The sequence below is a fragment of the Hyla sarda genome, chromosome 3 (assembly GCF_029499605.1).
Source record: "Hyla sarda isolate aHylSar1 chromosome 3, aHylSar1.hap1, whole genome shotgun sequence".
NCBI classification, from domain to species: Eukaryota; Metazoa; Chordata; class Amphibia; order Anura; family Hylidae; genus Hyla; species Hyla sarda.
Genome location: NC_079191.1, coordinates 6294884 through 6312371, shown reverse-complemented (window position 1 = coordinate 6312371; position 17488 = coordinate 6294884). Strand labels below are relative to the sequence as shown.

The following is a 17488-nucleotide window of genomic DNA, read 5'->3' as shown; positions in this document are numbered from 1 at the left end:
TTCTGCTATCTATCGAACTGGGGACCTTGGGTGTGTGAGGCAAAGGTGATAAACACTACACCTCCAGAAACTTGCTCTTCATGGAACCTGCTAACAGTGCAAGATCCAAAATGACGAAAATGATAAAGTCAAATCGAACAGGTATGTCGCTTTGTCTAAAAAAATTAAGAGTCAGTCCCATATTTCTACCCGTGGACCTTCCGTTTGTTAGGTGAATGTGAACATTACAACACTATAGAAACTATAGTGAAATAAAATAATGGAGTGAAAGTGAACAGGTGTGGCCTTTGGTCTAAAAGCAAGAGGAAAGCCTATGTTTGTGCCCGGCTTCGAACCGGGGAACTTTCGCGTGTTAGGCGAACGTGATAACCACTACACTACAGAAACCAGATGAAAACTCGTATGGCCGTCGTTGCAAGCAAAGGATGCCAGATTGACAAATAAAAACAAGGTTTCATCGTGCAATGGTCCGAAAGCCAAAAACATAGGGATGTTCCATGTTTCTGCTATCTATCGAACTGGGGACCTTGGGTGTGTGAGGCAAAGGTGATAAACACTACACCTCCAGAAACTTGCTCTTCATGGAACCTGCTAACAGTGCAAGATCCAAAATGACGAAAATGATAAAGTCAAATCGAACAGGTATGTCGCTTTGTCTAAAAAAATTAAGAGTCAGTCCCATATTTCTACCCGTGGACCTTCCGTTTGTTAGGTGAATGTGAACATTACAACACTATAGAAACTAGATGAAAGCTACCAGAACGGTGTAAGCAAACTACTCCTGCTTAAAAAAAGAAAGTTTCCTCATGCAATAGTCAAAAACATCTAAAACTTCTTGTTTCTGCCCGGTTTCAAACCAGGGACCTTTCGCGTGTGAGGCGAACATGATAACCACTACACTACAGAAACCTGGCTGTTGAGCCACCAACCACCCACCTGCCCACCCTCTTTTGCTTTCCACATTCAGTAACAAGAATTAAAAGCGAATGGATGAAAATAATGGAGTGAAAGTGAAAAGATGTGGTCTTTTGTCTAAAAGCAAGAAGAAAGCCTATGTTTCTGCCCGGTTTCGAACCGGGGACCTTTCGCGTGTTAGGCGAACGTGATAACCACTTCACTACAGAAACCTGGCTGTTGAGCCACCAACCACCCACCTGCCAACACTCTTTCGCTTTCCACATTCAGTCACAAGAATTAAAAGCGAATGGATGAAAATAATGGAGTGAAAGTGAACAGATGTGGCATTTTGTCTAAAAGCAAGAAGAATGCCCATGTTTCTGCCCGGTTTCGAACCAGGGACCTTTCGCGTGTTAGGCGAACGTGATAACCACTACACTACAGAAACCTGGCTAGTGAGCCACCAACCACCCACCTGCCCACCCTCTTTCGCTTTCCACATTCAGTCACAAGAATTAAAAGCGAATGGATGAAAATAATGGAGTGAAAGTGAACAGATGTGGCCTTTGGTCTAAAAGCAAGAGGAAAGCCCATGTTTCTGCCCGGTTTCGAATCAAGGATCTTTCGCGTGTTAGGCGAACGTGATAGCCACTACACTACAGAAACCAAATGAAAACTCGCATGGCCGTCGTTGCAAGCAAAGGATGCTTGATTGACAAATAAAAACAAGGTTTCATCGTGCAATGGTCCGAAAGCCAAAAACATAGGGATGTTCCATGTTTCTGCTATCTATCGAACTGGGGACCTTGGGTGTGTGAGGCAAAGGTGATAAACACTACACCTCCAGAAACTTGCTCTTCATGGAACCTGCTAACAGTGCAAGATCCAAAATGACGAAAATGATAAAGTCAAATCGAACAGGTATGTCGCTTTGTCTAAAAAAATTAAGAGTCAGTCCCATATTTCTACCCGTGGACCTTCCGTTTGTTAGGTGAATGTGAACATTACAACACTATAGAAACTAGATGAAAGCTACCAGAACGGTGTAAGCAAACCACTCCTGCTTAAAAAAAGAAAGTTTCCTCATGCAATAGTCAAAAACATCTGAAACTCCTTGTTTCTGCCCGGTTTCGAACCGGGGGCTTTTCGCGTGTTAGGCGAACGTGATAACCACTACACTACAGAAACCTGGCTGTTGAGCCACCAACCACCCACCTGCCCACCCTCTTTCGCTTTCCACATTCAGTCACAAGAATTAAAAGCGAATGGATGAAAATAATGGAGTGAAAGTGAACAGATGTGGCCTTTTGTCTAAAAGCAAGAAGAAAGCCCATGTTTCTGCCCGGTTTCGAACCGGGGACCTTTCGCGTGTTAGGCGAACGTGATAACCACTACACTACAGAAACCTGACTGTTGAGCCACCAACCACCCACCTGCCCACCCTCTTTCGCTTTCCACATTCAGTCACAAGAATTAAAAGCGAATGGATGAAAATAATGGAGTGAAAGTGAACAGGTGTGGCCTTTGGTCTAAAAGCAAGAGGAAAGCCCATGTTTCTGCCCGGTTTCAAACAAGGGACCTTTCGCGTGTTAGGCGAATGTGATAACCACTACACTACAGATACCAGATGAAAACTCGCATGGCCGTCGTTGCAAGCAAAGGATGCCAGATTGACAAATAAAAACAAGGTTTCATCGTGCAATGGTCCGAAAGCCAAAAACATAGGGATGTTCCATGTTTCTGCTATCTATTGAACTGGGGACCTTGGGTGTGTGAGGCAAAGGTGATAAACACTACACCTCCAGAAACTTGCTCTTCATGGAACCTGCTAACAGTGCAAGATCCAAAATGACGAAAATGATAAAGTCAAATCGAACAGGTATGTCGCTTTGTCTAACAAAATTAAGAGTCAGTCCCATATTTCTACCCGTGGACCTTCCGTTTGTTAGGTGAATGTGAACATTACAACACTATAGAAACTAGATGAAAGCTACCAGAACGGTGTAAGCAAACCACTCCTGCTTAAAAAAAGAAAGTTTCCTCATGCAATAGTCAAAAACATCTGAAACTCCTTGTTTCTGCCCGGTTTCGAACCAGGGACCTTTCGCGTGTGAGGCGAACGTGATAACCACTACACTACAGAAACCTGGCTGTTGAGCCACCAACCACCCACCTGCCCACCCTCTTTCGCTTTCCACATTCAGTCACAAGAATTAAAAGCGAATGGATGAAAATAATGGAGTGAAAGTGAACAGGTGTGGCCTTTGGTCTAAAAGCAAGAGGAAAGCCCATGTTTCTGCCCGGTTTCGAACCAGGGACCTTTCGCATGTGAGGCGAACGTGATAACCACTACACTACAGAAACCTGGCTGTTGAGCCACCAACCACCCACCTGCCAACCCTCTTTCGCTTTCCACATTCAGTAACAAGAATTAAAAGCGAATGGATGAAAATAATGGAGTGAAAGTGAACAGATGTGGCCTTTTGTCTAAAAGCAAGAAGAAAGCCCATGTTTCTGCCCAATTTCGAACCGGGGACCTTTCGCGTGTTAGGCGGACATGATAACCACTACACTACAGAAACCTGGCTGTTGAGCCACCAACCACCCACCTGCCCACCCTCTTTCGCTTTCCACATTCAGTCACAAGAATTAAAAGCGAATAGATGAAAATAATGGAGTGAAAGTGAACAGATGTGGCCTTTGGTCTAAAAGCAAGAGGAAAGCCCATGTTTCTGCCCGGTTTCGAATCAGGGACCTTTCGCGTGTTAGCCGAACTTGATAGCCACTACACTACAGAAACCAGATGAAAACTCACATGGCCGTCGTTGCAAGCAAAGGATACCAGATTGACAAATTAAAACAAGGTTTCATCGTGCAATGGTCCGAAAGCCAAAAACATAGGGATGTTCCATGTTTCTGCTATCTATCGAACTGGGGACCTTGGGTGTGTGAGGCAAAGGTGATAAACACTACACCTCCAGAAACTTGCTCTTCATGGAACCTGCTAACAGTGCAAGATCCAAAATGACGAAAATGATCAAGTCAAATCGAACAGGTATGTCGCTTTGTCTAAAAAAATTAAGAGTCAGTCCCATATTTCTACCCGTGGACCTTCCGTTTGTTAGGTGAATGTGAACATTACAACACTATAGAAACTAGATGAAAGCTACCAGAACGGTGTAAGCAAACCACTCCTGCTTAAAAAAAGAAAGTTTCCTCATGCAATAGTCAAAAACATCTGAAACTCCTTGTTTCTGCCCGGTTTCGAACCAGGGACCTTTCGCGTGTGAGGCGAACGTGATAACCACCACACTACAGAAACCTGGCTGTTGAGCCACCAACCACCCACCTGCCAACCCTCTTTCGCTTTCCACATTCAGTCACAAGAATTAAAAGCGAATGGATGAAAATAATGGAGTGAAAATGAACAGGTATGGCCTTTGGTCTAAAAGCAAGAGGAAAGCCCATGTTTCTGCCCGGTTTCGAACCGGGGACCTTTCGCGTGTTAGGCGAACGTGATAACCACTAAACTACAGAAACCAGGTGAAAACTCGCATGGCCGTCGTTGCAAGCAAAGGATACCAGATTGACAAATGTAAACAAGGTTTCATCGTGCAATGGTCCGAAAGCCAAAAACATAGGGATGTTCCATGTTTCTGCTATCTATCGAACTGGGGACCTTGGGTGTGTGAGGCAAAGGTGATAAACACTACACCTCCAGAAACTTGCTCTTCATGAAACCTGCTAACAGTGCAAGATCCAAAATGACGAAAATGATAAAGTCAAATCGAACAGGTATGTCGCTTTGTCTAAAAAAATTAAGAGTCAGTCCCATATTTCTACCCGTGGACCTTCCGTTTGTTAGGTGAATGTGATCATTACAACACTATAGAAACTAGATGAAAGCTACCAGAACGGTGTAAGCAAACCACTCCTGCTTAAAAAAAGAAAGTTTCCTCATGCAATAGTCAAAAACATCTGAAAATTCTTGTTTCTGCCCGGTTTCGAACCAGGGACCTTTCGCGTGTGAGGCGAACGTGATAACCACTACACTACAGAAACCTGGCTGATGAGCCACCAACCACCCACCTGCTCACCCTCTTTCGCTTTCCACATTCAGTCACAAGAATTAAAAGCGAATGGATGAAAATAATGGAGTGAAAGTGAACAGATGTGGCCTTTTGTCTAAAAGCAAGAAGAAAGCCCATGTTTCTGCCCGGTTTCGAACCGGGGACCTTTCGCGTGTTAGGCGAACGTGATAACCACTACACTACAGAAACCTGGCTGTTGAGCCACCAACCACCCACCTGCCCACCCTTTTTCGCTTTCCACATTCAGTCACAAGAATTAAAAGCGAATGGATGAAAATAATGGAGTGAAAGTGAACAGATGTGGCCTTTTGTCTAAAAGCAAGAAGAAAGCCCATGTTTCTGCCCGGTTTCGAACCGGGGACCTTTCGCGTGTTAGGCGAACGTGATAACCACTACACTACAGAAACCAGATAAAAACTCGCATGGCCGTCGTTGCAAGCAAAGGATGCCAGATTGACAAATAAAAACAAGGTTTCATCGTGCAATGGTCCGAAAGCCAAAAACATAGGGATGTTCCATGTTTCTGCTATCTATCGAACTGGGGACCTTGGGTGTGTGAGGCAAAGGTGATAAACACTACACCTCCAGAAACTTGCTCTTCATGGAACCTGCTAACAGTGCAAGATCCAAAATGACGAAAATGATAAAGTCAAATCGAACAGGTATGTCGCTTTGTCTAAAAAAATTAAGAGTCAGTCCCATATTTCTACCCGTGGACCTTCCGTTTGTTAGGTGAATGTGATCATTACAACACTATAGAAACTAGATTAAAGCTACCAGAACGGTGTAAGCAAACCACTCCTGCTTAAAAAAAGAAAGTTTCCTCATGCAATAGTCAAAAACATGTGAAACTCCTTGTTTCTGCCCGGTTTCGAACCAGGGACCTTTCGCGTGTTAGGCGAACGTGATAACCACTACACTACAGAAACCAGATGAAAACTCGTATGGCCGTCGTTGCAAGCAAAGGATACCAGATTGACAAATGAAAACAAGGTTTCATCGTGCAATGGTCCGAAAGCCAAAAACATAGGGATGTTCCATGTTTCTGCTATCTATCGAACTGGGGACCTTGGGTGTGTGAGGCAAAGGTGATAAACACTACACCTCCAGAAACTTGCTCTTCATGGAACCTGCTAACAGTGCAAGATCCAAAATGACGAAAATGATAAAGTCAAATCGAACAGGTATGTCGCTTTGTCTAAAAAAATTAAGAGTCAGTCCCATATTTCTACCCGTGGACCTTCCGTTTGTTAGGTGAATGTGAACATTACAACACTATAAAAACTAGATGAAAGCTACCAGAACGGTGTAAGCAAACCACTCCTGCTTAAAAAAAGAAAGTTTCCTCATGCAATAGTCAAAAACATCTGAAACTCCTTGTTTCTGCCCGGTTTCGAACCAGGGACCTTTCGCGTGTGAGGCGAACGTGATAACCACTACACTACAGAAACCTAGCTGTTGAGCCACCAACCACCCACCTGCCCACCCTCTTTCGCTTTCCACATTCAGTCACAAGAATTAAAAGCGAATGGATGAAAATAATGGAGTGAAAGTGAACAGATGTGGCCTTTTGTCTAAAAGCAAGAGGAAAGCCCATGTTTCTGCCCGGTTTCGAATCAGGGACCTTTCGCGTGTTAGGCGAACGTGATAGCCACTACACTACAGAAACCAGATGAAAACTCGCATGGCCGTCGTTGCAAGCAAAGGATGCCAGATTGACAAATAAAAACAAGGTTTCATCGTGCAATGGTCCGAAAGCCAAAAACATAGGGATGTTCCATGTTTCTGCTATCTATCGAACTGGGGACCTTGGGTGTGTGAGGCAAAGGTGATAAACACTACACCTCCAGAAACTTGCTCTTCATGGAACCTGCTAACAGTGCAAGATCCAAAATGACGAAAATGATAAAGTCAAATCGAACAGGTATGTCGCTTTGTCTAAAAAAATTAAGAGTCAGTCCCATATTTCTACCCGTGGACCTTCCGTTTGTTAGGTGAATGTGATCATTACAACACTATAGAAACTAGATGAAAGCTACCAGAACGGTGTAAGCAAACCACTCCTGCTTAAAAAAAGAAAGTTTCCTCATGCAATAGTCAAAAACATCTGAAACTCCTTGTTTCTGCCTGGTTTCGAACCAGGGACCTTTCGCGTGTGAGGCGAACGTGATAACCACTACACTACAGAAACTTGGCTGTTGAGCCACCAACCACCCACCTGCCCACCCTCCTTTGCTTTCCACATTCAGTCAAGAATTAAAAGCGAATGGATGAAAGTAATGGAGTTAAAGTGAAAAGATGTGGTCTTTTGTCTAAAAGCAAGAAGAATGCCAATGTTTCTGCCCGGTTTCGAACCGGGGTCCTTTCGCATGTTAGGCGAACGTGATAACCACTACACTACAGAAACCTGGCTGTTGAGCCACCAACCACCCACCTGCCCACCCTCTTTCGCTTTCCACATTCAGTCACAAGAATTAAAAGCGAATGGATGAAAATAATGGAGTGAAAGTGAACAGATGTGGCCTTTGGTCTAAAAGCAAGAAGAAAGCCCATGTTTCTGCCCGGTTTCGAATCAGGGACCTTTCGCGTGTTAGGCGAACGTGATAGCCACTACACTACAGAAACCAAATGAAAACTCGCATGGCCGTCGTTGCAAGCAAAGGATGCCAGATTGACAAATAAAAACAAGGTTTCATCGTGCAATGGTCCGAAAGCCAAAAACATAGGGATGTTCCATGTTTCTGCTATCTATCGAACTGGGGACCTTGGGTGTGTGAGGCAAAGGTGATAAACACTACACCTCCAGAAACTTGCTCTTCATGGAACCTGCTAACAGTGCAAGATCCAAAATGACGAAAATGATAAAGTCAAATCGAACAGGTATGTCGCTTTGTCTAAAAAAATTAAGAGTCAGTCCCATATTTCTACCCGTGGACCTTCCGTTTGTTAGGTGAATGTGAACATTACAACACTATAGAAACTAGATGAAAGCTACCAGAACGGTGTAAGCAAACCACTCCTGCTTAAAAAAAGAAAGTTTCCTCATGCAATAGTCAAAAACAACTGAAACTCCTTGTTTCTGCCCGGTTTCGTACCAGGGACCTTTTGCATGTGAGGCGAACGTGCTAACCACTACACTACAGAAACCTGGCTGTTGAGCCACCAACCACCCACCTGCCCACCCTCTTTCGCTTTCCACATTCAGTAACAAGAATTAAAAGCGAATGGATGAAAATAATGGAGTGAAAGTGAACAGATGTGACCTTTGGTCTAAAAGCAAGAAGAAAGCCCATGTTTCTGCCCGGTTTTGAACCGGGTACCTTTCGCATGTTAGGCGAACGTGATAACCACTACACTACAGAAACCCGGCTGTTGAGCCAACAACCACCCACCTGCCCACCCTCTTTCGCTTTCCACATTCAGTCACAAGAATTAAAAGCGAATGGATGAAAATAATGGAGTGAAAGTGAACAGGTGTGGCCTTTTGTCTAAAAGCAAGAAGAAAGACCATGTTTCTGCCCGGTATCGAACCAGAGACCTTTCGCGTGTTAGGCGAAAGTGATAACCACTACACTACAGAAACATGGCTGTTGAGCCACCAACCACCCACCTGCCCACCCTCTTTTGCTTTCCACATTCAGTAACAAGAATTAAAAGCGAATGGATGAAAATAATGGAGTGAAAGTGAACAGATGTGGCCTTTGGTCTAAAAGCAAAAAGAAAGCCCATGTTTCTGCCCGGTTTTGAACCGGGTACCTTTCGCATGTTAGGCGAACGTGATAACCACTACACTACAGAAACCCGGCTGTTGAGCCAACAACCACCCACCTGCCCACCCTCTTTCGCTTTCCACATTCAGTCACAAGAATTAAAAGTGAATGGATGAAAATAATGGAGTGAAAGTGAACAGGTGTGGCCTTTGGTCTAAAAGCAAGAGGAAAGCCCATGTTTGTGCCCGGCTTCGAACCGGGGAACTTTCGCGTGTTAGGCGAACGTGATAACCACTACACTACAGAAACCAGATGAAAACTTGTATGGCCGTCGTTGCAAGCAAAGGATACCAGATTGACAAATGAAAACAAGGTTTCATCGTGCAATGGTCTGAAAGCCAAAAACATAGGGATGTTCCATGTTTCTGCTATCTATCGAACTGGGGACCTTGGGTGTGTGAGGCAAAGGTGATAAACACTACACCTCCAGAAACTTGCTCTTCATGGAACCTGCTAACAGTGCAAGATCCAAAATGACGAAAATGATAAAGTCAAATCGAACAGGTATGTCGCTTTGTCTAAAAAAATTAAGAGTCAGTCCCATATTTCTACCCGTGGACCTTCCGTTTGTTAGGTGAATGTGAACATTACAACACTATAGAAACTAGATGAAAGCTACCAGAACGGTGTAAGCAAACCACTCCTGCTTAAAAAAAGAAAGTTTCCTCATGCAATAGTCAAAAACATCTGAAACTCCTTGTTTCTGCTCGGTTTCGAACCAGGGACCTTTCGCGTGTGAGGCGAACGTGATAACCACTACACTACAGAAACCTGTCTGTTGAGCCACCAACCACCCACCTGCCCACCCTCTTTCGCTTTCCACATTCAGTCACAATAATTAAAAGCGAATGGATGAAAATAATGGAGTGAAAGTGAACAGGTATGGCCTTTTGTCTAAAAGCAAGCAGAAAGCCCATTTTTCTGCCCGGTATCGAACCAGAGACCTTTCGCGTGTTAGGCGAACGTGATAACCACTACACTACAGAAACCTGGCTGTTGAGCCACCAACCACCCACCTGCCCACCCTCTTTTGCTTTCCACATTCAGTAACAAGAATTAAAAGCGAATGGATGAAAATAATGGAGTGAAAGTGAACAGATGTGGCCTTTTGTCTAAAAGCAAGCCCATGTTTCTGCCCGGTTTCGAACCGGGGACCTTTCGCGTGTTAGGCGAACGTGATAACCACTACACTACAGAAACCTGGCTGATGAGCCAACAACCACCCACCTGCCCACCCTCTTTCGCTTTCCACATTCAGTCACAAGAATTAAAAGTGAATGGATGAAAATAATGGAGTGAAAGTGAACAGGTGTGGCCTTTGGTCTAAAAGCAAGAGGAAAGCCCATGTTTGTGCCCGGCTTCGAACCGGGGAACTTTCGCGTGTTAAGCGAGCGTGATAACCACTACACTACAGAAACCAGATGAAAACTCGTATGGCCGTCGTTGCAAGCAAAGGATGCCAGATTGACAAATAAAAACAAGGTTTCATCGTGCAATGGTCCGAAAGCCAAAAACATAGGGATGTTCCATGTTTCTGCTATCTATCGAACTGGGGACCTTGGGTGTGTGAGGCAAAGGTGATAAACACTACACCTCCAGAAACTTGCTCTTCATGGAACCTGCTAACAGTGCAAGATCCAAAATGACGAAAATGATAAAGTCAAATCGAACAGGTATGTCGCTTTGTCTAAAAAAATTAAGAGTCAGTCCCATATTTCTACCCGTGGACCTTCCGTTTGTTAGGTGAATGTGAACATTACAACACTATAGAAACTATAGTGAAATAAAATAATGGAGTGAAAGTGAACAGGTGTGGCCTTTGGTCTAAAAGCAAGAGGAAAGCCTATGTTTGTGCCCGGCTTCGAACCGGGGAACTTTCGCGTGTTAGGCGAACGTGATAACCACTACACTACAGAAACCAGATGAAAACTCGTATGGCCGTCGTTGCAAGCAAAGGATGCCAGATTGACAAATAAAAACAAGGTTTCATCGTGCAATGGTCCGAAAGCCAAAAACATAGGGATGTTCCATGTTTCTGCTATCTATCGAACTGGGGACCTTGGGTGTGTGAGGCAAAGGTGATAAACACTACACCTCCAGAAACTTGCTCTTCATGGAACCTGCTAACAGTGCAAGATCCAAAATGACGAAAATGATAAAGTCAAATCGAACAGGTATGTCGCTTTGTCTAAAAAAATTAAGAGTCAGTCCCATATTTCTACCCGTGGACCTTCCGTTTGTTAGGTGAATGTGAACATTACAACACTATAGAAACTAGATGAAAGCTACCAGAACGGTGTAAGCAAACTACTCCTGCTTAAAAAAAGAAAGTTTCCTCATGCAATAGTCAAAAACATCTAAAACTTCTTGTTTCTGCCCGGTTTCAAACCAGGGACCTTTCGCGTGTGAGGCGAACATGATAACCACTACACTACAGAAACCTGGCTGTTGAGCCACCAACCACCCACCTGCCCACCCTCTTTTGCTTTCCACATTCAGTAACAAGAATTAAAAGCGAATGGATGAAAATAATGGAGTGAAAGTGAAAAGATGTGGTCTTTTGTCTAAAAGCAAGAAGAAAGCCTATGTTTCTGCCCGGTTTCGAACCGGGGACCTTTCGCGTGTTAGGCGAACGTGATAACCACTTCACTACAGAAACCTGGCTGTTGAGCCACCAACCACCCACCTGCCAACACTCTTTCGCTTTCCACATTCAGTCACAAGAATTAAAAGCGAATGGATGAAAATAATGGAGTGAAAGTGAACAGATGTGGCATTTTGTCTAAAAGCAAGAAGAATGCCCATGTTTCTGCCCGGTTTCGAACCAGGGACCTTTCGCGTGTTAGGCGAACGTGATAACCACTACACTACAGAAACCTGGCTAGTGAGCCACCAACCACCCACCTGCCCACCCTCTTTCGCTTTCCACATTCAGTCACAAGAATTAAAAGCGAATGGATGAAAATAATGGAGTGAAAGTGAACAGATGTGGCCTTTGGTCTAAAAGCAAGAGGAAAGCCCATGTTTCTGCCCGGTTTCGAATCAAGGATCTTTCGCGTGTTAGGCGAACGTGATAGCCACTACACTACAGAAACCAAATGAAAACTCGCATGGCCGTCGTTGCAAGCAAAGGATGCCAGATTGACAAATAAAAACAAGGTTTCATCGTGCAATGGTCCGAAAGCCAAAAACATAGGGATGTTCCATGTTTCTGCTATCTATCGAACTGGGGACCTTGGGTGTGTGAGGCAAAGGTGATAAACACTACACCTCCAGAAACTTGCTCTTCATGGAACCTGCTAACAGTGCAAGATCCAAAATGACGAAAATGATAAAGTCAAATCGAACAGGTATGTCGCTTTGTCTAAAAAAATTAAGAGTCAGTCCCATATTTCTACCCGTGGACCTTCCGTTTGTTAGGTGAATGTGAACATTACAACACTATAGAAACTAGATGAAAGCTACCAGAACGGTGTAAGCAAACCACTCCTGCTTAAAAAAAGAAAGTTTCCTCATGCAATAGTCAAAAACATCTGAAACTCCTTGTTTCTGCCCGGTTTCGAACCGGGGGCTTTTCGCGTGTTAGGCGAACGTGATAACCACTACACTACAGAAACCTGGCTGTTGAGCCACCAACCACCCACCTGCCCACCCTCTTTCGCTTTCCACATTCAGTCACAAGAATTAAAAGCGAATGGATGAAAATAATGGAGTGAAAGTGAACAGATGTGGCCTTTTGTCTAAAAGCAAGAAGAAAGCCCATGTTTCTGCCCGGTTTCGAACCGGGGACCTTTCGCGTGTTAGGCGAACGTGATAACCACTACACTACAGAAACCTGACTGTTGAGCCACCAACCACCCACCTGCCCACCCTCTTTCGCTTTCCACATTCAGTCACAAGAATTAAAAGCGAATGGATGAAAATAATGGAGTGAAAGTGAACAGGTGTGGCCTTTGGTCTAAAAGCAAGAGGAAAGCCCATGTTTCTGCCCGGTTTCAAACAAGGGACCTTTCGCGTGTTAGGCGAATGTGATAACCACTACACTACAGATACCAGATGAAAACTCGCATGGCCGTCGTTGCAAGCAAAGGATGCCAGATTGACAAATAAAAACAAGGTTTCATCGTGCAATGGTCCGAAAGCCAAAAACATAGGGATGTTCCATGTTTCTGCTATCTATTGAACTGGGGACCTTGGGTGTGTGAGGCAAAGGTGATAAACACTACACCTCCAGAAACTTGCTCTTCATGGAACCTGCTAACAGTGCAAGATCCAAAATGACGAAAATGATAAAGTCAAATCGAACAGGTATGTCGCTTTGTCTAACAAAATTAAGAGTCAGTCCCATATTTCTACCCGTGGACCTTCCGTTTGTTAGGTGAATGTGAACATTACAACACTATAGAAACTAGATGAAAGCTACCAGAACGGTGTAAGCAAACCACTCCTGCTTAAAAAAAGAAAGTTTCCTCATGCAATAGTCAAAAACATCTGAAACTCCTTGTTTCTGCCCGGTTTCGAACCAGGGACCTTTCGCGTGTGAGGCGAACGTGATAACCACTACACTACAGAAACCTGGCTGTTGAGCCACCAACCACCCACCTGCCCACCCTCTTTCGCTTTCCACATTCAGTCACAAGAATTAAAAGCGAATGGATGAAAATAATGGAGTGAAAGTGAACAGGTGTGGCCTTTGGTCTAAAAGCAAGAGGAAAGCCCATGTTTCTGCCCGGTTTCGAACCAGGGACCTTTCGCATGTGAGGCGAACGTGATAACCACTACACTACAGAAACCTGGCTGTTGAGCCACCAACCACCCACCTGCCAACCCTCTTTCGCTTTCCACATTCAGTAACAAGAATTAAAAGCGAATGGATGAAAATAATGGAGTGAAAGTGAACAGATGTGGCCTTTTGTCTAAAAGCAAGAAGAAAGCCCATGTTTCTGCCCAATTTCGAACCGGGGACCTTTCGCGTGTTAGGCGGACATGATAACCACTACACTACAGAAACCTGGCTGTTGAGCCACCAACCACCCACCTGCCCACCCTCTTTCGCTTTCCACATTCAGTCACAAGAATTAAAAGCGAATAGATGAAAATAATGGAGTGAAAGTGAACAGATGTGGCCTTTGGTCTAAAAGCAAGAGGAAAGCCCATGTTTCTGCCCGGTTTCGAATCAGGGACCTTTCGCGTGTTAGCCGAACTTGATAGCCACTACACTACAGAAACCAGATGAAAACTCACATGGCCGTCGTTGCAAGCAAAGGATACCAGATTGACAAATTAAAACAAGGTTTCATCGTGCAATGGTCCGAAAGCCAAAAACATAGGGATGTTCCATGTTTCTGCTATCTATCGAACTGGGGACCTTGGGTGTGTGAGGCAAAGGTGATAAACACTACACCTCCAGAAACTTGCTCTTCATGGAACCTGCTAACAGTGCAAGATCCAAAATGACGAAAATGATCAAGTCAAATCGAACAGGTATGTCGCTTTGTCTAAAAAAATTAAGAGTCAGTCCCATATTTCTACCCGTGGACCTTCCGTTTGTTAGGTGAATGTGAACATTACAACACTATAGAAACTAGATGAAAGCTACCAGAACGGTGTAAGCAAACCACTCCTGCTTAAAAAAAGAAAGTTTCCTCATGCAATAGTCAAAAACATCTGAAACTCCTTGTTTCTGCCCGGTTTCGAACCAGGGACCTTTCGCGTGTGAGGCGAACGTGATAACCACCACACTACAGAAACCTGGCTGTTGAGCCACCAACCACCCACCTGCCAACCCTCTTTCGCTTTCCACATTCAGTCACAAGAATTAAAAGCGAATGGATGAAAATAATGGAGTGAAAATGAACAGGTATGGCCTTTGGTCTAAAAGCAAGAGGAAAGCCCATGTTTCTGCCCGGTTTCGAACCGGGGACCTTTCGCGTGTTAGGCGAACGTGATAACCACTAAACTACAGAAACCAGGTGAAAACTCGCATGGCCGTCGTTGCAAGCAAAGGATACCAGATTGACAAATGTAAACAAGGTTTCATCGTGCAATGGTCCGAAAGCCAAAAACATAGGGATGTTCCATGTTTCTGCTATCTATCGAACTGGGGACCTTGGGTGTGTGAGGCAAAGGTGATAAACACTACACCTCCAGAAACTTGCTCTTCATGAAACCTGCTAACAGTGCAAGATCCAAAATGACGAAAATGATAAAGTCAAATCGAACAGGTATGTCGCTTTGTCTAAAAAAATTAAGAGTCAGTCCCATATTTCTACCCGTGGACCTTCCGTTTGTTAGGTGAATGTGATCATTACAACACTATAGAAACTAGATGAAAGCTACCAGAACGGTGTAAGCAAACCACTCCTGCTTAAAAAAAGAAAGTTTCCTCATGCAATAGTCAAAAACATCTGAAAATTCTTGTTTCTGCCCGGTTTCGAACCAGGGACCTTTCGCGTGTGAGGCGAACGTGATAACCACTACACTACAGAAACCTGGCTGATGAGCCACCAACCACCCACCTGCTCACCCTCTTTCGCTTTCCACATTCAGTCACAAGAATTAAAAGCGAATGGATGAAAATAATGGAGTGAAAGTGAACAGATGTGGCCTTTTGTCTAAAAGCAAGAAGAAAGCCCATGTTTCTGCCCGGTTTCGAACCGGGGACCTTTCGCGTGTTAGGCGAACGTGATAACCACTACACTACAGAAACCTGGCTGTTGAGCCACCAACCACCCACCTGCCCACCCTTTTTCGCTTTCCACATTCAGTCACAAGAATTAAAAGCGAATGGATGAAAATAATGGAGTGAAAGTGAACAGATGTGGCCTTTTGTCTAAAAGCAAGAAGAAAGCCCATGTTTCTGCCCGGTTTCGAACCGGGGACCTTTCGCGTGTTAGGCGAACGTGATAACCACTACACTACAGAAACCAGATAAAAACTCGCATGGCCGTCGTTGCAAGCAAAGGATGCCAGATTGACAAATAAAAACAAGGTTTCATCGTGCAATGGTCCGAAAGCCAAAAACATAGGGATGTTCCATGTTTCTGCTATCTATCGAACTGGGGACCTTGGGTGTGTGAGGCAAAGGTGATAAACACTACACCTCCAGAAACTTGCTCTTCATGGAACCTGCTAACAGTGCAAGATCCAAAATGACGAAAATGATAAAGTCAAATCGAACAGGTATGTCGCTTTGTCTAAAAAAATTAAGAGTCAGTCCCATATTTCTACCCGTGGACCTTCCGTTTGTTAGGTGAATGTGATCATTACAACACTATAGAAACTAGATTAAAGCTACCAGAACGGTGTAAGCAAACCACTCCTGCTTAAAAAAAGAAAGTTTCCTCATGCAATAGTCAAAAACATGTGAAACTCCTTGTTTCTGCCCGGTTTCGAACCAGGGACCTTTCGCGTGTTAGGCGAACGTGATAACCACTACACTACAGAAACCAGATGAAAACTCGTATGGCCGTCGTTGCAAGCAAAGGATACCAGATTGACAAATGAAAACAAGGTTTCATCGTGCAATGGTCCGAAAGCCAAAAACATAGGGATGTTCCATGTTTCTGCTATCTATCGAACTGGGGACCTTGGGTGTGTGAGGCAAAGGTGATAAACACTACACCTCCAGAAACTTGCTCTTCATGGAACCTGCTAACAGTGCAAGATCCAAAATGACGAAAATGATAAAGTCAAATCGAACAGGTATGTCGCTTTGTCTAAAAAAATTAAGAGTCAGTCCCATATTTCTACCCGTGGACCTTCCGTTTGTTAGGTGAATGTGAACATTACAACACTATAAAAACTAGATGAAAGCTACCAGAACGGTGTAAGCAAACCACTCCTGCTTAAAAAAAGAAAGTTTCCTCATGCAATAGTCAAAAACATCTGAAACTCCTTGTTTCTGCCCGGTTTCGAACCAGGGACCTTTCGCGTGTGAGGCGAACGTGATAACCACTACACTACAGAAACCTAGCTGTTGAGCCACCAACCACCCACCTGCCCACCCTCTTTCGCTTTCCACATTCAGTCACAAGAATTAAAAGCGAATGGATGAAAATAATGGAGTGAAAGTGAACAGGTGTGGCCTTTGGTCTAAAAGCAAGAGGAAAGCCCATGTTTCTGCCCGGTTTCAAACAAGGGACCTTTCGCGTGTTAGGCGAACGTGATAACCACTACACTACAGAAACCAGATGAAAACTCGCATGGCCGTCGTTGCAAGCAAAGGATGCCAGATTGACAAATAAAAACAAGGTTTCATCGTGCAATGGTCCGAAAGCCAAAAACATAGGGATGTTCCATGTTTCTGCTATCTATCGAACTGGGGACCTTGGGTGTGTGAGGCAAAGGTGATAAACACTACACCTCCAGAAACTTGCTCTTCATGGAACCTGCTAACAGTGCAAGATCCAAAATGACGAAAATGATAAAGTCAAATCGAACAGGTATGTCGCTTTGTCTAAAAAAATTAAGAGTCAGTCCCATATTTCTACCCGTGGACCTTCCGTTTGTTAGGTGAATGTGATCATTACAACACTATAGAAACTAGATTAAAGCTACCAGAACGGTGTAAGCAAACCACTCCTGCTTAAAAAAAGAAAGTTTCCTCATGCAATAGTCAAAAACATCTGAAATTCCTTGTTTCTGTCTGGTTTCGAACCAGGGACCTTTCGCGTGTGAGGCGAACGTGATAACCACTACACTACAGAAACCTGGCTGTTGAGCCACCAA

General features: G+C 44.1%; 36 non-coding genes across 36 annotated transcripts; all 36 read right to left on the bottom strand.

The window, feature by feature from the left end:
• Positions 1 to 836: 836 nt before the first annotated feature.
• Positions 837 to 909, bottom strand: TRNAV-CAC (transfer RNA valine (anticodon CAC)). Its single transcript has one exon. It is a non-coding gene; the product is annotated as a tRNA-Val (tRNA).
• Positions 910 to 1054: 145 nt separating this feature from the next.
• Positions 1055 to 1127, bottom strand: TRNAV-AAC (transfer RNA valine (anticodon AAC)). The gene has a single exon. It is a non-coding gene; the product is annotated as a tRNA-Val (tRNA).
• A 145-nt stretch (positions 1128 to 1272) lies between these two features.
• On the bottom strand, positions 1273 to 1345 carry TRNAV-AAC (transfer RNA valine (anticodon AAC)). Its single transcript has one exon. It is a non-coding gene; the product is annotated as a tRNA-Val (tRNA).
• Positions 1346 to 2012: 667 nt separating this feature from the next.
• Positions 2013 to 2085, bottom strand: TRNAV-AAC (transfer RNA valine (anticodon AAC)). The gene has a single exon. It is a non-coding gene; the product is annotated as a tRNA-Val (tRNA).
• Positions 2086 to 2230: 145 nt separating this feature from the next.
• TRNAV-AAC (transfer RNA valine (anticodon AAC)) lies at positions 2231 to 2303 on the bottom strand. The gene has a single exon. It is a non-coding gene; the product is annotated as a tRNA-Val (tRNA).
• Positions 2304 to 2970: 667 nt separating this feature from the next.
• Positions 2971 to 3043, bottom strand: TRNAV-CAC (transfer RNA valine (anticodon CAC)). Its single transcript has one exon. It is a non-coding gene; the product is annotated as a tRNA-Val (tRNA).
• Positions 3044 to 3188: 145 nt separating this feature from the next.
• Positions 3189 to 3261, bottom strand: TRNAV-CAC (transfer RNA valine (anticodon CAC)). The gene has a single exon. It is a non-coding gene; the product is annotated as a tRNA-Val (tRNA).
• An 885-nt stretch (positions 3262 to 4146) lies between these two features.
• TRNAV-CAC (transfer RNA valine (anticodon CAC)) lies at positions 4147 to 4219 on the bottom strand. Its single transcript has one exon. It is a non-coding gene; the product is annotated as a tRNA-Val (tRNA).
• Positions 4220 to 4364: 145 nt separating this feature from the next.
• TRNAV-AAC (transfer RNA valine (anticodon AAC)) lies at positions 4365 to 4437 on the bottom strand. The gene has a single exon. It is a non-coding gene; the product is annotated as a tRNA-Val (tRNA).
• Positions 4438 to 4886: 449 nt separating this feature from the next.
• On the bottom strand, positions 4887 to 4959 carry TRNAV-CAC (transfer RNA valine (anticodon CAC)). The gene has a single exon. It is a non-coding gene; the product is annotated as a tRNA-Val (tRNA).
• Positions 4960 to 5104: 145 nt separating this feature from the next.
• On the bottom strand, positions 5105 to 5177 carry TRNAV-AAC (transfer RNA valine (anticodon AAC)). Its single transcript has one exon. It is a non-coding gene; the product is annotated as a tRNA-Val (tRNA).
• Positions 5178 to 5322: 145 nt separating this feature from the next.
• On the bottom strand, positions 5323 to 5395 carry TRNAV-AAC (transfer RNA valine (anticodon AAC)). The gene has a single exon. It is a non-coding gene; the product is annotated as a tRNA-Val (tRNA).
• Positions 5396 to 5844: 449 nt separating this feature from the next.
• On the bottom strand, positions 5845 to 5917 carry TRNAV-AAC (transfer RNA valine (anticodon AAC)). The gene has a single exon. It is a non-coding gene; the product is annotated as a tRNA-Val (tRNA).
• Positions 5918 to 6366: 449 nt separating this feature from the next.
• TRNAV-CAC (transfer RNA valine (anticodon CAC)) lies at positions 6367 to 6439 on the bottom strand. Its single transcript has one exon. It is a non-coding gene; the product is annotated as a tRNA-Val (tRNA).
• Positions 6440 to 7106: 667 nt separating this feature from the next.
• TRNAV-CAC (transfer RNA valine (anticodon CAC)) lies at positions 7107 to 7179 on the bottom strand. The gene has a single exon. It is a non-coding gene; the product is annotated as a tRNA-Val (tRNA).
• Positions 7180 to 7322: 143 nt separating this feature from the next.
• TRNAV-AAC (transfer RNA valine (anticodon AAC)) lies at positions 7323 to 7395 on the bottom strand. The gene has a single exon. It is a non-coding gene; the product is annotated as a tRNA-Val (tRNA).
• Positions 7396 to 8280: 885 nt separating this feature from the next.
• On the bottom strand, positions 8281 to 8353 carry TRNAV-AAC (transfer RNA valine (anticodon AAC)). Its single transcript has one exon. It is a non-coding gene; the product is annotated as a tRNA-Val (tRNA).
• Positions 8354 to 8498: 145 nt separating this feature from the next.
• TRNAV-AAC (transfer RNA valine (anticodon AAC)) lies at positions 8499 to 8571 on the bottom strand. The gene has a single exon. It is a non-coding gene; the product is annotated as a tRNA-Val (tRNA).
• Positions 8572 to 8716: 145 nt separating this feature from the next.
• Positions 8717 to 8789, bottom strand: TRNAV-AAC (transfer RNA valine (anticodon AAC)). The gene has a single exon. It is a non-coding gene; the product is annotated as a tRNA-Val (tRNA).
• A 667-nt stretch (positions 8790 to 9456) lies between these two features.
• On the bottom strand, positions 9457 to 9529 carry TRNAV-CAC (transfer RNA valine (anticodon CAC)). The gene has a single exon. It is a non-coding gene; the product is annotated as a tRNA-Val (tRNA).
• A 356-nt stretch (positions 9530 to 9885) lies between these two features.
• On the bottom strand, positions 9886 to 9958 carry TRNAV-AAC (transfer RNA valine (anticodon AAC)). The gene has a single exon. It is a non-coding gene; the product is annotated as a tRNA-Val (tRNA).
• A 1168-nt stretch (positions 9959 to 11126) lies between these two features.
• TRNAV-CAC (transfer RNA valine (anticodon CAC)) lies at positions 11127 to 11199 on the bottom strand. The gene has a single exon. It is a non-coding gene; the product is annotated as a tRNA-Val (tRNA).
• A 145-nt stretch (positions 11200 to 11344) lies between these two features.
• On the bottom strand, positions 11345 to 11417 carry TRNAV-AAC (transfer RNA valine (anticodon AAC)). The gene has a single exon. It is a non-coding gene; the product is annotated as a tRNA-Val (tRNA).
• Positions 11418 to 11562: 145 nt separating this feature from the next.
• TRNAV-AAC (transfer RNA valine (anticodon AAC)) lies at positions 11563 to 11635 on the bottom strand. The gene has a single exon. It is a non-coding gene; the product is annotated as a tRNA-Val (tRNA).
• A 667-nt stretch (positions 11636 to 12302) lies between these two features.
• TRNAV-AAC (transfer RNA valine (anticodon AAC)) lies at positions 12303 to 12375 on the bottom strand. Its single transcript has one exon. It is a non-coding gene; the product is annotated as a tRNA-Val (tRNA).
• A 145-nt stretch (positions 12376 to 12520) lies between these two features.
• Positions 12521 to 12593, bottom strand: TRNAV-AAC (transfer RNA valine (anticodon AAC)). The gene has a single exon. It is a non-coding gene; the product is annotated as a tRNA-Val (tRNA).
• A 667-nt stretch (positions 12594 to 13260) lies between these two features.
• TRNAV-CAC (transfer RNA valine (anticodon CAC)) lies at positions 13261 to 13333 on the bottom strand. The gene has a single exon. It is a non-coding gene; the product is annotated as a tRNA-Val (tRNA).
• Positions 13334 to 13478: 145 nt separating this feature from the next.
• TRNAV-CAC (transfer RNA valine (anticodon CAC)) lies at positions 13479 to 13551 on the bottom strand. Its single transcript has one exon. It is a non-coding gene; the product is annotated as a tRNA-Val (tRNA).
• An 885-nt stretch (positions 13552 to 14436) lies between these two features.
• Positions 14437 to 14509, bottom strand: TRNAV-CAC (transfer RNA valine (anticodon CAC)). Its single transcript has one exon. It is a non-coding gene; the product is annotated as a tRNA-Val (tRNA).
• Positions 14510 to 14654: 145 nt separating this feature from the next.
• On the bottom strand, positions 14655 to 14727 carry TRNAV-AAC (transfer RNA valine (anticodon AAC)). Its single transcript has one exon. It is a non-coding gene; the product is annotated as a tRNA-Val (tRNA).
• A 449-nt stretch (positions 14728 to 15176) lies between these two features.
• TRNAV-CAC (transfer RNA valine (anticodon CAC)) lies at positions 15177 to 15249 on the bottom strand. The gene has a single exon. It is a non-coding gene; the product is annotated as a tRNA-Val (tRNA).
• Positions 15250 to 15394: 145 nt separating this feature from the next.
• TRNAV-AAC (transfer RNA valine (anticodon AAC)) lies at positions 15395 to 15467 on the bottom strand. Its single transcript has one exon. It is a non-coding gene; the product is annotated as a tRNA-Val (tRNA).
• Positions 15468 to 15612: 145 nt separating this feature from the next.
• On the bottom strand, positions 15613 to 15685 carry TRNAV-AAC (transfer RNA valine (anticodon AAC)). Its single transcript has one exon. It is a non-coding gene; the product is annotated as a tRNA-Val (tRNA).
• A 449-nt stretch (positions 15686 to 16134) lies between these two features.
• Positions 16135 to 16207, bottom strand: TRNAV-AAC (transfer RNA valine (anticodon AAC)). The gene has a single exon. It is a non-coding gene; the product is annotated as a tRNA-Val (tRNA).
• Positions 16208 to 16656: 449 nt separating this feature from the next.
• Positions 16657 to 16729, bottom strand: TRNAV-CAC (transfer RNA valine (anticodon CAC)). The gene has a single exon. It is a non-coding gene; the product is annotated as a tRNA-Val (tRNA).
• Positions 16730 to 17396: 667 nt separating this feature from the next.
• Positions 17397 to 17469, bottom strand: TRNAV-CAC (transfer RNA valine (anticodon CAC)). The gene has a single exon. It is a non-coding gene; the product is annotated as a tRNA-Val (tRNA).
• Positions 17470 to 17488: the final 19 nt, after the last annotated feature.